The sequence below is a fragment of the Carcharhinus amblyrhynchos genome, chromosome 1 (assembly GCF_965287045.1).
Source record: "Carcharhinus amblyrhynchos chromosome 1, sCarAmb.v2.hapA, whole genome shotgun sequence".
In the NCBI taxonomy this organism is placed as follows: domain Eukaryota; kingdom Metazoa; phylum Chordata; class Chondrichthyes; order Carcharhiniformes; family Carcharhinidae; genus Carcharhinus; species Carcharhinus amblyrhynchos.
In genome coordinates this window covers 43,831,959-43,847,862 of record NC_137324.1, presented here as the reverse complement: position 1 = coordinate 43,847,862, position 15,904 = coordinate 43,831,959, and positions in this window count along the sequence as shown.

The window sequence follows — 15,904 nt, the reverse complement described above, 5'->3', positions numbered from 1 at the left end:
TGAGAGTTCTGAAGATTCACAACCCTTTGAATGAAGAAATATTCCCTCATCTCAAGCCGATATGAACAACCCTTTATCCTGAAATTGTATCCCGTGGTCTTGATTCCCCTGACACAAAAACAACCTCTGTGTCTATCCTGTCAAGCCCCTTCAGATTTGTAAATTATTTCAATGATGTTCTCTCTCAGTTTTCTGAACTCCAGAGATTAGAACATAAGAACATAAGAAATAGGAGCAGGAGTAGGCCATCAAGCCCTTCGAGCCTGCCCCGCCATTCAATAAGATCATGGCTGATCTGTCGTGGCTCAGTTCCACTTTCCCGCCCTCTCCCCATAACCCTTAATCCCCTCTCTTATCAAGAACCCATCAACCCGCTTCTTAAAAATATTTAGTGAGGCAGCCTCCACCACTTCAACGGGCAGAGAATTCCAGAGATTCACCACCCTTTGAGTGAAGAAGTTCCTCCTCAACTCCGTTCTAAACCGCCTCCCCTTTATCTTGAGGCTGTGCCCCCTAGTCCTACTGTCTTTTTTGAGCGGGAAGAGTCTCTCCACCTCTATCCTATCCATCCCATTCATCATCTTATACGTCTCAATGAGATCTCCCCTCATTCTTCTAAACTCTAACGAGTACAAGCCTAGTTTATTCAGCCTCTCCTCATAGCTCAACCCCCTCAACTCCGGTATCAGCCTAGTAAACCTCCTCTGCACTCCCTCCAGGGCCAAAATATCCTTGCGCAGGTGCGGCGCCCAAAACTGCACACAGTACTCCAGCTGCGGCCTCACCAATGCCCTATACAGCTGCAGCAAGACCTCCCTACTTTTATATTCAATCCCCCTCGCTATGAAGGCCAGCATCCCATTCGCCTTCCTGACCACCTGCTGCACCTGCAAGCTGGGTTTTTGCGACTCATGCACAAGGACCCCGAGGTCCCTCTGCACCGTCGCCTGCTGCAGTTTTTCGCCACGTAAGTAATAGTCCTTCCTACCATTCTTCCTACCAAAGTGGACCACCTCACACTTGCCAACATTAAATTCCATTTGCCATTTCCTGGCCCATTCGCCCAGCCTATCTAGATCCTTCTGCAGACTCTCCACACCCTCCGCACAATTTGCCTTTCCCCCAATCTTGGTGTCATCAGCAAATTTCGACACCCTGCACTCGGTTCCCTCCTCCAGATCATCTATGTAAATGGTAAATAGCTGAGGCCCCAGCACCGACCCCTGGGGCACCCCACTAGTCACCAACCGCCAATCCGAATAGCACCCATTGACCCCCACTCTCTGCCTCCTATTTGACAACCAATCCTCTATCCACGCTAACACCCTACCCCCAACTCCATGTCCCCTGACCTTCTGCAATAACCTCTTGTAAACCCAATTTACTCAGTCTCCCTCATAGGACAGCTCTCTCATCACTGAACTGCCGCAAATACCAGTACACCTTTCCTTCAATGTGGAAATCAAAACTGCACACAATATTCCAGATTTGGTCTCAACATAGCCCTTTGCAATTGTAGCAGGACTTTCTTACTGTTGTAATTCAATTGCTTTGCAATGAAGGCCAATAAAGGCTAACATTCCATTTGCTTTCTTAATTGCTCACTGTGTGAAAGAACAAAGAGAAGTACAACACAGGAACAGGCCCTTTGGCCCTCTAAGCTGATCATAATGCCATAACTCAATAAAAACTTCTGCCCTTACATGGATGTATCCCTCTGTTCTCTCCCTATTCATGTACGCATCTAGATGCCTCTTAAATGTTGCTAATGTGCCTGTTTCCACCACCTCCTCTGGCAGTTCGTTCCAGGCACCCACTAGTCTGCATGAAAAAAGTCCCGCGCACATCTGCCTTGAATGTCCCCCCTCACTTTGAACCTGTGCCCTTTGTAGTATACCCTCCACTCTGGTAAAGGCCTCTGACTATCCACCCTATCTATGCCTCTCATAATTTTGTAAATATTTATCAGATCTCCCCTCGGCCTCCATTTTTCCATTGAAAACAATCCTAGTTTATTCAATCTTGCCTCATAGCCAATGCCCTCAAGAGCAGGCAACATCCTGGTGAGCTTTTTTTGCACTGCCTTAAAAGCTTTCACATCCTTCTGGTAGTGTGGTGACCAGAACTGCACACAATACTCCAAATCCAGCCTCACCCAATGTCTTATATAACTACAACATGATTTGCCAACTCTTACACTCAGCATGCTAACTTCCTGTGTTCCTTTCTATATGTGTACCATGCCCCTCAATGTTTATAAGTTTCACATCTTTGGAAAAATATTCTGCTTTTCCATTCTTACAGACAAAATGAATAACCTCATTACTACAGATGCTACCTTGTTGTCCGGTTACTTCAGCTGTCTACATCTCTTTGCAACCTCGTGTCCCCTCCACAAACTGATTATCTTCTCTTCAATATTGTATTTTCCTCTGGTTCTTAGAAAAAAAACACTTTTTTCTAAGTCACTTTGTTTTGCTTTTCCTTTTAAGACAAAAATTCAGATTCAAGTTGTTTTTTTTCACAAGATATCCAGAATAAAGTTCAGTGCAGCCTCTGAATTACCTTTAGAACTTGCTACTTCTGAGATTAAAATATATTTTCACTTAAGCAGTCAATTAAGAATGAACTCATAGTGGATTTTTCAAATAGAAAAATCTTTGTTATGAGGAAAAATGCTGCCTTTCACATCTGAGAACTGTGGTAGATTTGGATGTATTAAAATATGGGATGGAAATGATAATGCAGATCAGAAATGGGAATATGATATTCTTCAAGACCTTGCACTCACCAATTCACACTCAGGCCAAAATGAAGTCCCAATGTTTCTATTGTTGTGGTTATCACAGTACCAGTACAGGCTTGGCAAGCTGGAGGGCCTATGCTGCACTGTACTGTTCTTTGTTCTTTGTCTGACCGGCTCTTCAGAAGTTCTATCACTTCCTCAGGACATGTCACCAGAAATGAGAGCCATCAGAAGGAAAGCACTAAAATTGGGGAACTTCTATGGAAGATTGAAATTAAATGTATCAATATATAGCCTGCATCAGTAACACAAGCTCATATGACAACAGAGCAGTTTGTTCTATGTTTTTGATTGCTTCTTCAGAAGGAACTCTTCAAAATGCAGATGTTGAAAATAGAACAAAACTTACTCCAATTTAAGAATCAAAGAAAGCATTTAATAAAGAAACCTCATTACTCCGAACTTGGGGCCACACCCAGCTCCCACAATTCCAAACAGATTCTTATTTATAGTGAGTCAGCTGGTCAGCTGACTATTACACCACTCTGTAATTGGTTCCATGGTTTACTGGGTCAGCTGACTCTTACATCTTGTTCCCATTGGTCACTTTCATCCAATACAAAGTTGTCACTGATTATCCTAATATTGAACATAGAATATTACAGCGCAGTACAGGGCCTTTGGCCCTTGATGTTGCGCCGACCTGTGAAACCAATTTAAAGCCCATCTAACCTGTACTATTCCAATATCATCCATATATTTATCCAATGACCATTTAAAGGCCCTTAATGTTGGCAAATCCAGTATTGTTGCAGGCAGGGCATTCCACGCCCTTACTACCCTCTGAGTAAAGAACCTACCTCTGACATCTGTCCTATATCTATCACCCCTCAATTTAAAGCTATGTCCACTCATGGTAGCCATCACCATCTGAGGCAAAAGGCTCTCACTGTCCATCTATCTAATCCTCTGATCATCTTATATACCTCTATTAAGTCACCTCTTAACCTTTATCCCTCTAATGAAAACAGTCTCAAGCCCCTCAGCCTTTCCTCATAAGACCTTCCCACCATACCCAGGCAACATCCTGGCAAGCCTCCCCAGCACCCTTTCCAATGCTTCTGCATCCTTCCTATAATGCGGTGACCAGAACTGTACGCAATACTCCAAGTGCAGCCGCACCAGAGTTTTGTACAGCTGCTATATGACCTCATGGCACCTAACCTCAATCCCCCTACCAATTAAAAGCTAACACACCATCTGCCTTCTTAACAAGCCTATCAACTTGGTGCCAGCTTTCGGGGATCTATGCACATGGACACCAAGATCTCTCTGCTACTCTCTGGGTGGCACAGTAGCACAGTGGTTAGCACTGCTGCTTCACAGCTCCAGGGACCTGGGTTTGATTCCCAGCTCGGATCACTATCTGTGTGGAGTTTGCATGTTCTCCTCATGTGTGCATGGGTTTCTTCCTGGTGCTCTGGTTTCCTCCCACAGTCCAAAGATGTGTGGGTTAGGTTGATTGGCCGTGCTAAAATTGCCCCTTAGTGTCCTGGGATGCTTAGGTTAGAGGGATTAGCAGGTAAATGTGTCGGGATATGGGGATAGGGCCTGGGTGGGATTGTGTTCTGTGAAGACTCGATGGGCCGAAGGGCCTCTTTCTGCACTGTAGGGTTCTTTGATTCTATGTTTGAAACCACACCACCAAGTAACTTACCATGAACCCAGTGCTCTGTGAATCACTTCACACTTTTCCACATTAAATTCCATTTGCCACCTCTTAGCCCAGCTCTGCAGCTTATCTATGTCCCTCCGTAACCTGTAACATCCTTCCGCACTGTCCACAATTCCACCGACTTTAGTGTCATCCACAAATTTACTAACCCATCATTCCAGGACATTTATAAAAATGACAAACAGTGGTGGCCCCAAAACAGATCCTTGCAGTACACCACTAGTAACTGAAGTCCGTCAACCACTGTCTTCTTACAGCTAGTCAATTTCTGATCCAAACTGCTAAATCACTCTCAATCCCATGCCTCTGTATCTTCTGAAAAAGCTTACCGTGGGGAATCTCGTCAAACTCTTTACTGAAATCCAATTGCTTTACCCTCATCCACCTCTTTGGTCACCTTCTCAAAGAACTCAATAAGGTTTGTGAGGCATGCCTCATCCTTCACAAAACCGTGTTGACTATCCCTAATCAATTTATTTCCCTCTAGATGACTATAAATCCTATCTCTTATAATCCTTTCCAAAACTTTGCCCACAACAGAAGTAAGGTTCACTGGCCTATAATTACCAGGGTTGTCTCTACTCCCATTCTTGAACAAGGGGACAACATTTGCTATCCTCCAATCTTCTGGCACTATTCTTGTAGACAATGACGACCTAAAGATCAAAGCCAAAGGCTCTGCAATCTCCTCCCTAGCCTCCCAGAGAATCCTAGGATAAATTCCATTCAGCCCATGGGACTTATCTATTTTCACACTTTCCAGGATTGCTAACACCTCCTCCTTATGAAACTCAATACCGTCTAGTCTAAAAGTCTGTATCTCAGTATTCTCCTCACCAACATTTTCTTTTTCTTGTGTGAATACTGATGAAAAATATTCATTTAGTGCCTCTCCTATCTCTTTGGACTCCACACACAACTTCCTGCTACTGGCCCTAATCTTACCCTAATCATTCTTTTATTCCTGACATACCTATAGAAAACTTTACGGTTTTCCTTGATCCTACCTGCCAAAGACTTCTCATGTCTCTTCCTGGCTCTTAGCTCTCTCTTTAGGTCCTTCCTGGCTAACTTGTAACTTTCAAGTGCCCTAACTGAGCCTTCACGTCTCATCTTGACATAAGTCTCCTTCTTCCTCTCCACAATTCAACAACTGAATAAAGATTCAACTTCTTTAGTACACCACAGTTCCGTCACTCGACCACTTCCTCCCTGCTTGACAGGTACATACTTAGCAAGGACATGCAGCAGCTGTTCCTTGAACAAGCTGCACATTTCAATTGTGCCCATCCCCTGCAGTTTCCTTCCACATCCCATGCATCCCAAATCTCACCTAATCGCAACATAATTTCCTTTCCCCCAGCTATAACTCTTGCTCTGCAGTATATACCTAACCCTTTCCATGCTAATGTAAATGTAACTGAATTTGGTTACTATCACCAAAGCGTTCACCCAACTCCAAATCTAACACGTGGCCTGGTTCATTACCCAATACCAAATCCAATGTGGCCTCGCCTCTTGTTGACCTACCTACATACTGTGTCAGGAAACCCTCCTGCACACATTGGACAAAAACTGACCCACCTAAAGTACTCGAACTTCAATATCTGTCAATATCTGAAATGTTAAAATCCCCTTAACAACTACCTTGTTACTTTTGCTCCTGTCCAGAATCACCTTTGCAATCCTTTCCTCTACATCTCTGGAACTTTTCGGAGGCCTATAGAAAACTCCCAGCAGGGCGACCTCTCCTTTCCTGTTTCTAACCTTAGCCCATACTACCTCAGTAGACGAGTTCTCATCAAGCTTCCTTTCTGTCACCGTAATACTGTCCCTGACTAACAATGCCACACCTACCCCTCTTTTACCACATTCCCTGACATTACTGAAACATTTAAACCCGGAACCTGCAACAACCATTCCTATCCCCGCTCTATCCATGTCTCCAAAATGACCACAACATCAAGGCCCCAGGTACCAACCCATGCTGCAAGTTCATTTGATTTGATTTGATTTAATGTTGTCACATATCTTGGTATACAGTGAAATGCATTGTTTATTGCATGCTACAAGAAAAGTATACCATTCATTGAGTACATGGGGGAGAAGAGGAGAGGGTGCAGAATATAGTATTTTAATCTTAGCTAGGGTGTAGACAAAGATCATCTTAATGTGAGATAGGTCCATTCAAAAGTCTGATGGCAGCAGGGAAGAAGCTGTTCTTGAATCGGTGGTATGTGATTATTCTGGCTGCTTTTCTGAGGCAGCTGTAAGTGTGGACGGCACGAATGGATGGGATGCTGGTTAGCATGTTGGACTGGGCTTCGTTCACAACCCTTTGTAGTTTTTTGCAGCCTTGGTTGGAACAGGAGCCATACCAAGATATGATTTATCTGGAAAGGATGCTTCTTATGATGCATCTGTAAAAATTGGTGAGAATCATAGCAGACAAGCTGAATTTCCTTTGCCTCCTGAAAAAGTAGATGTGTTGTAAAGTCTTGTGCTAAGCCTCTACTGTACATTGATGGTGTAATGTTCAATAAAAGTAAGAGTTTAACAACAACCTTGTCTCCAGCAATATCTGCAGAACCAGGTCTTGAGCAGTCTCCTCTATGAAGCACAATGATGGTAACAGAAATCTCAGACTGCAAAGTCTTGATGACTTTAAGTGAAAAAGCTGGCTTTGGTTGTATAAGGAAATGTTTTCAATTCAATAATAATTTTGAGGTAAATCTTTTTTTTTCCTTTTTTGATTCCCAATGTTTCTTTCAAAATAAAACAAGGAAACTGCTGCAGGATCACAGATACTTTTGTGAGGCTGGTAACACCACCTGGCAGTGTTGACAATCAGATTTGATACGTGGCATTTCCAGACAGCAAATTATAGACAGTCTCTTCATACTTCGATGCATTTGCTGACATGTTCTGTAAAATATAACAAGGTGTGATTGAAGAGCGCTAATGTACTTGCAATCATATCGAGCAGGGAACAGAGGATAGGTTGATTGATTGAAGGACATGACCTGCAGCCCTCTCCTTTTAACATAGATAGCATACCCTTGGTCCCCTGCTGTACTGCATGAGCCAATGAGGAATTGTTTTAAAGAGGTAATAACATTAATGGCAACAATTCTTTATTCAAAGCCTTCTCCTGTTACCAATTCAGAACAAATTGTTCTCTTCCTATAAAAGAAACTCACCACGGTAGAGGCCTATCATATGAAATCTCCTTATCTCCAATAACAGCTTGATTGAGAAGAAGCCCATTCAAAGTGCAGAATCTCCTTACATTATAATAGAGTTTGCAATTTTGGACATACTGAGGAGGCTCTCAGATGTTAGGGACACAGAGCAAATGCTTATTTTTGCAATCTAATGGTGCTGAAAATTTCTCAACTACTTGCTAGGTAGATAATGTCACTTAGGTATGCAACATAAGGCAATAATAAGAAAATAAGATATAGGAATTGGGCCATTCAGACATTTGAGTTTGCTCTGCCATTCAATCGTGGCTGATAAGTTTCTTAACATCACTCGCCCACCTTTTCCCTGTAACTTTTGACCCCCCCCCCCTTACCAATCAAGAACCTTTTTATCTCTTAAATTCACTCAATCACCTGGCCGCCACAAGATTCTTTGGCAATGAATTCCACAGATTCACCACCTTCTGGCTGAAGGAATTCCTCCTCCTGTTCCTTCCTTCAGAGGAAGAAATTCCTCCTGTTCCTTTATTCCGAGGCTGTGCTCTCGAGTCCTCATTTCTTCTACTAATGGAAATATTTTCCCCATGCCGTTCTATCCAGGCCTTTCAGCATTCCGTAAGTTTCAATGAGATTCCCCCCCCCATCCTTCTAAATTCCGGTGAGTATAGATCCAGAGTCCTCAAATGCTCCTAATACATCAAGCTTTCCATTCTTGTGAACCTCCTCTGGACCTTCTCCAGGGACAACACGTCCTTCCTTAGATACAGGGCCCAAAATTGATCATAATATTCTGAATGTTGTCTGGACAGAGCCTTATGCAGCTTCAGCAGTATATCCCTATTTATATATTCTTGTCCTCTGAAAATGTATGCTAACATTGCATTTGCCTTCCTAACCACTAACTCAAATTGGAAGTTTAACTTTAAGAGAATCCTGAACTCCCAAGTCCCTTTGCGCTTCAAATTTCTGAATTCTCTCCCTATTAAGATATTGGTCTAGGCCTTAATTCTTCCAATCGAAGTGCTTTACGTCACACTTTCCCACATTGTATTCTATTTGCCAAAGTTTGATCTGTGTGTTGCAAGATGTCAGGCTAAACTCGACATCTTGATGGATTGAGACTTGATGGATTGAGTAATAAGAAGAGCCTGGATAGACTGGAACTTTTTTCTCTGGAGCGTAGGAGGCCAAAGGGTGATCTTATAGATGTCTCGAAAATAATGATGGGCTCTGATCAGCTAGATAGTCAATATCATTTCCCAAAGGTAGGGAAGTCTAAAACTAGAGGGCATAGGTTTAAGCTGAGAGGGGAGAGATACAAAAGTGTCCAGAGGGGCAATTTTTTCACAAAGGGGATGGTGAGTGTCTGGAACAAGCCCGCCAGTAGAGGCAGGTACAATTTTGTCTTTTAAAAAGCATTTAGATAGTTACATGGATAAGATGGGTATAGAGGGATATGGGCCAAATGCAGGCAATTGGGATTAGTTTAGGTGTTTTAAAATAAAAAGTGTGGCATGGACAAGTTGGGTCGAAGGGCCTGTTTCCATGTTATAAACCTCTATGACTCTATAACTCTGTTGTTGCGCTCTTGCGTCTGAGTCAGAGCGTTGTGATCTGAAGCCCCATCCAGAGACTTGAATTAATAATGTAAGCTGACACTTCAGGTCAGCACCAAAAGCACTAAGGCAGTAAGGCTGCACCTTTGGAAGTGCTATCTTTTGGATTAAGCTGTTGTTCTCTTGGGTGGAAGTATAAGGTCCTTCGGCATTATTTGATGAAGTATTCCACCAATATTTATGAACATTTGGAGAGGTATAATATGATCAAGAATAGTCAGCATGGCTTTGTCAAAGGCAGATCATGCCTTATGAGCCTGAACATATTGATGAAGGAAGAGCAGTTGATGTAGTTTATATGGACTTCAACAAGGCATTTGATAACGTGCCCCATGCAAGGCTTATTGAGAAAGTAAGGAGGCAATGGATCCAATGAGACATTGTTTTGTGGATTCAGAACTGGCTTGTCCACAGAAGACAAAGAGTGGTTGTAGATGGGTCTTTTTCTGCATGGAGGTCGGTCACCAATGGAGTGCCCCAGGGATCTATTCTGGGACCCTTGCTGTTTGTGATTTTTATAAATGATCTGGATGAGGAAGTGGAGGGATGGTTTGGTAAACTTACTGATGACACAAAGGTTGGAGGTGTTGTGGATAGTGTAGAGGGATGTCAGAAGTTGCAACGAGACATTGACAGGATGCAACACTGGGCAGAGAAGTGGCAGATGGACTTCAACCCAGATAAGTGTGTGGTGATTCATTTTAGCAGGTCAAATCGGATGACAGAATATAATATTAGGGGTAAGACTCTTGGCAGTGTGGAAGATCAGAAAGATCTTGGGGTCGGGATCCAAAGGATGCTCAAAGCAGTTTCGCAGGTCGAGGCTGTGGTTAAGAAGGCCTATGGTGTACTGGCATTCATCAGTCAAGGAATTGAGTTTAGAAGTCGGAAGATGATGCTGCAACTGTATAAGACCCTGGTCAGACCCCACTTGGATTACTGTGCTCAGTTCTGGTCACCTCATTACAGGAAGGATGTGAAAGCCGTAGAAAGGGTGCAGAGGAGATTTACAAGGATGTTTCCTGGATTGGGTGGCATGCCTTATGAGGATAGGTTGACAGCGCTCGCTCTTTTCTCTTTGGAGAGACGAAGGATGAGGGCTGACCTGATGGAGGTGTATAAGATGTTGAGAGGTATTGATCGAGTGGATTCTCAGAGACTTTTTCCCAAGAGGACACAGGTTTAAGGTGCTGGGGAATAGGTACAGAGGAGATGTCAGGGGTAAGTTTTTCACTCAGAGGGTGGTGAGTGCATGGAATCGGCTGCCGGCAGTGGTGGTGGAGGCGGATTCAGTAGGGTCTTTTAAGAGATTTTTGGATAAATACATGGAACTTAGTAAGATAACGGATTATAGGTAAGCCTAACAGGTAGGGACACGTTCGGCACAACTTGTGGGCGGAATGGCCTGTTTGTGCTGTAGTTTTTCTATGTTCTACGTTCTAATATCAATCCTCTAATCAACAGAGGGGACATATAATTCACAACCAAACAAGTGAAACAGATCAAAGCGAAATACTACAGATGTTGGAATCTGAAGTACAAACAGAAAATGCTGGAAGATCTCAGCAGGTCTGACAGCGTCTGTGGGGAGAGAATAGAGCTAATGTTTTGAGTCAGGATGACCCTCCATCAGATGAAACAGATGATCTTGTCATGTACATTATTTTGAACTTCTACTTTGCAGAAAGAGGCCATTTGGTCCACCAAACCACTGCACCAAATCTCCGAAAGAGCACCCCACCAAGACACACTTCCATGCTATCCCCGTAACTTTATGCATTTACTTAACCTGCATATCTTTGGACTGTGGGAGGAACACTTGGAGGAAAACCATGCAAACATGGGGAGAGTGTGCAAATTCCACACAGACAGCTACCTAAGGCTGGAATCAAGCCTGGGTCACTGGCATTGTAAGGAAGCAATGCTAACTATTGTGCCAGTGTGCCACCCATTTTCTCTCTGTGGAACTAGAAATTGGCTGCCTTAATTCTCTTTTTTTCGGAATAGTTCTCAGACTTCAAAAGCACTTCACTTGCTGTAAAGCAGTTTGAGATGGCTTGAGGTTGTGGAAGGTTGTACAAAAAAAATTGCTAATAATGTGAACAGTGAAAGGGTGACAACTGTTATCTTTTGATAGCTATAGCTAATTATGAACATAAAGGAGTGAATGCTAAGTGATGATTAATGGGTGTAAAAGACTGAGTGTGGGGGCCATAATTGGCTGGATAAAGTAGTACTTGCAGATATTTTGAACTAAATATTATCTTGGTTACCTAGCTATCAACTCCATGTTCCTCCCTGTCAGCTGTCTGAGGGTGAACCAGACAGTTGGCAAATGTAATTTTCCATTTGACCCTGTGATGTGCTTTCAACTACACATCAGTGTGATCGCTAAAACCAACTATTTCCACCTCCAGAACATTCCCAATTCCACTCCTACCTTACTTTATCTGTTGTTGAAGATGGCATCCTTGCCCTTGTTACCTGTAGAATTACTAGGCATATGTGAACTTATCCATGTGTATATTGATATAAAGCTCAAAGGCATAGGAGGGGCAGAGCTGTGTGTATGCTCTTTTGTCAGCAAAAGCATATTTAAAACTAGATTGCATGACACACTTCCCTTCAAGTGATATCATGCTGCTATTACAGAACATATCTCAATACCCCTCTTTTTTCGTAAAAGTATTTTCTTTCCTTCCAAAGAATGATAACTATTTATTTTCATGGTTAGTTACCATTGCAAAGCATATAGAATTGATGAATCTGTGAGTCTCTAAAGCATAGTGGAAATCTGCTGATATACTCCGATCATGTAATAGTAACCTTATCTGGAGGTTTCTTCAATTGCTCACAGTGATTGTGGGATTGTAATTCTTGGATGCTGCTTCTGGTAACATTTGGGATCTTGTCCTCAATGTTGTAGGATTGCATAGTGGTTCAGGATCTGGGATGAATCTGATTTACCCTTAATCACCCCATACGATAGTGGCATTGTGTGTAATGACTCAACAGGACCCTTGCCCTGAACAAATCCTTGTCATCTCAACCTGTTGTCATGCACCTTCTTTGGGATCCTGGATACAACTGTACTGCTGCAAATGTAAAGTTGTCAATTCTGAATTCACATTTTTATTGTGCGCATTGATCACCTTACTGCTTAATTGGATTTGTTGTGTATGGCCTGTTTGGATCAGTACACAGTTCCCTCTAACTACATTAGCCTTTTCTCTAGTACACTGCCAATGGCCTTTCCGCCATTTTCCTTGCTGAATTGCTGGAAAGCTGGGCATTCCTGTGCTGTGTGTGGAATGTCACACCTTCCACATGTCTTGTCAGGTTTAGGTTTTTGGGTAAGTGTGCCAACTTTGTCAAACTGTGAAGATCACTTCATGCTTACATCTATCCTTGAATAGCTCTTCAGTGCTATACATTTTGGGCTTGCCGAGCAGACCTGTCTGGAATTCTTCCATGGGGTGGATGCAATGACCAACTCAACAATTCTGTCAGCTTTAAAAAAAAGTACAGTCCATACCCTTTTCTCTGCATCTGCTGATGAATTCTATGAATTCTGTTGGCTGTTGGTGAAATAATGTGAACTCTAGTCAATGAACCTGGAGGTTGAACCCTGATACTGAACCAACTTTCCAACGTTGTCTATAGCTTTTGGTATCCTTTAGCCCTTCTGCTGCTAATCCTGCTGTTTCCAGCCTGTGAAAACCTTTATTCTCAATTACTAGGCATTTTTTTAATGATTTGCTTATTTGATTTGGACAGAGCTGAACCAAGAAATCTCAGTTCTAACACTGTTTAGACATTTCAAATGTAAATGTCGGTCAGATACATCCTATCCAGACTGGGAACATTCTAATACTATCCCTTTATCCTTCCTTCTTCTAGACCCTCCAGGCTGAGTGGCCCTGTAGCAGCTTCCATGTGCTTTTCCAAAATTCTGCATGTTACAATCCATTGTAGCAATCGGTTTGTTTGATCCTTGCTCGCTGGCTATCTATCCGGCCCGCACCTTGGTCTCTCGCCTTTCCTGACTAAGCTAACCTGTTGCTGGTCTTCTTAATGCACTATCACACTCACTGCGCTGACAGGCTATGCACAATAATCTCACCATGAGGGATCTGTCGGCTTACGAATTCTTTATTGTGTTTATCTCTGCACGGTGTCTTCAAAGCTTTCCTGCACAGCCAGCACACTGCAGTGTATTCATTCTTGAACACTGTAGCTTCATTACAGTCTGACCAGAATACTGAGGGCTATCCATGCCATATAGTTTGCTCGAAGGTTGTACTGAATCTTGCTGCCAGGCTGAGCTCCATGTCATTTAGAAGGAACCACTGCTGCACACAATGTCATGTTGTAATATTAAGGCACCAATCACTCTTAAGAGATTGTGTGGACATGTCGTGATTTCATTTATTGAGGTTAAGCACGTATGTATCTATATATATATATGAAGATACCAGAGCTACAGAGTTGTGCATGTATGCTCTGCTGAAAGTAAAAGTAGGACTTAAACTAAGTCATAGGACACACTTCCTTTCTAGTGGTGTCATGCTGCAATCACTTACAGGCATATTACAACAAAAACTTGCACCAAGCCCCACTCACTTACATCCTGATCTGTTATAGCTCTTGGTTAAGTAATGCCTGAATTGTAAAATTCTCATCCTTGTGTTATAATTAAGGTCAAAATTCCAGAGTGTTTTATGAATTCCACCTGGATCATCAATTTTGCAATTTGAATTTGGCTGGAATAAACATGAGATGTTTCACTTCAGGTATGACTCAAATGACCCACTAGGGAGCTTTTATCACACAAAGTTTATTTAAGTATACAGTTAAAATATAACTTTTACTAATTACAAACAAGAAAAAAAACCATGATATCATATAAACATTAATAACTCTATCAAATGTTCCAACCAAACAAATTTCCCTATAAACATGTACCTGCCACAGGTTTATCACAGGAAATATCAATGCTCAGAACTGAGTCCTTTGGTCGAGAATTGAAACTCTGACTTCCCAGCCTTATAACTTCTAGCAATCCTCGAAGCAGAGATAATGCCACTACTGGACTCTAGTATTCAGCCAGAAAACCACTGCAAGAGACAAAGTTCTCACTCCAGGAAAGCAAGAAGAGTTGCTTCAAGCTATCCAGCAAAATTTACAATACCAGGGATAGAGAGAGACAGAGAAAAGCGCTACTTTTGTCTGATGTCTACACATCATCCAAACTCAAGCAGCAGCCAGCAGCCCAAAACTGAAAATGAAAGGACTCCTGTCACCTGATCTGTCAACCATTCTTCCCTGAACAATGCAAAAGGTTGTAAATTCCTGCATACTGCATAAAGCCCTGAGTAAAAATAAACAAAACTCCATTTAAACCATTGAAACAGCAATAGAAGGACTTCTAAGCAAACAGCTCAGCAACAATGACAAAAAAAATTTACAAACTGCGGAGAATATGATTTAAAAAAAAATTCTTAAAGGTACACTAGTGTCACACTTGTTTGCAAATTCCTCCATCACCTCATTCTCCCTCATCTCTGAACCCTCCTCCAGTTCCACAACTCTCTGAGATATCTGTGCTCATCTACTTCTGGCCTGTGCTCATCTGCATTTATAAATGTTCCACTATTGTCAGTTTGCTTTCAGCTGCTAAGGCTTTATGCCCTAGAATCACCAACTTAATTGCCCTGATACTCCACTTCCATTTTCTCCTTTAAGATTCTCCTTAAAACATATCTTTTTGGCAGTTGGCCCAAATATCTCCTTCTGTGGCTTGATGTCTGATATTTTCCATGCTCTTGTGAACATCTTGGAACATTCTGCTGCAATAAAGATGTTATGCAAATTTAAATGGTTGTTATTATGGCTTTGAAGTGTCGCAGTGAGTGGCTTTAGCTTATAAAATGTCTGGGAGTACTTTAATTAGCTATAAAGACTGGGAGGGTGTTTTGCATAGGTTCTTGAATCAATAGAGAGTCTCACTATCTGGGAGCACACATCAGAACACCAGATGTAGAATTCTCCAGCCAAACGTCTACTCCCGATGCAAGTAAGTTTCGTAAAATTGCCCCCTGCATATTCAGGTACTGGAGTAATGCCATGGAAACATGCACTTTCCAGATTCAGACTGAAACATACAAGTCAGGAAGTATCCCAGTGTGATGTCTTCACAAAGGCAACCATTCTCAGCCAGCAAAAAAGAATCTGCAATTTCTATCCCAGCTTCCAAGCCAATTTTCCCTGGCAGGAAATGCTGTAGCCTGCACCAAAATCTCCTTACAGCTATAGACACAAATATAGAAACTAGAAGCAGGAGTAAGCCATTCGGCCATTCAAGCCTGCTCCGCTATTCACCTTGATCATGGCTGACCATCAAATTCAATATCCTGATCACCTCCCCTTTTCCCCCATATCCCTTGATCCCTTTAGCCCCAAGGGCTACATCTAATTTTTTCTTGAAAACACACGTTTTGGCCTCAAATACATTCTGTGATTGTGAATTCCACACACTCACCACCCTCTGGGTGAAGGTTTACCCCTTATCCTTAAACTATGACCCCTACTTCTGGACTTCTCC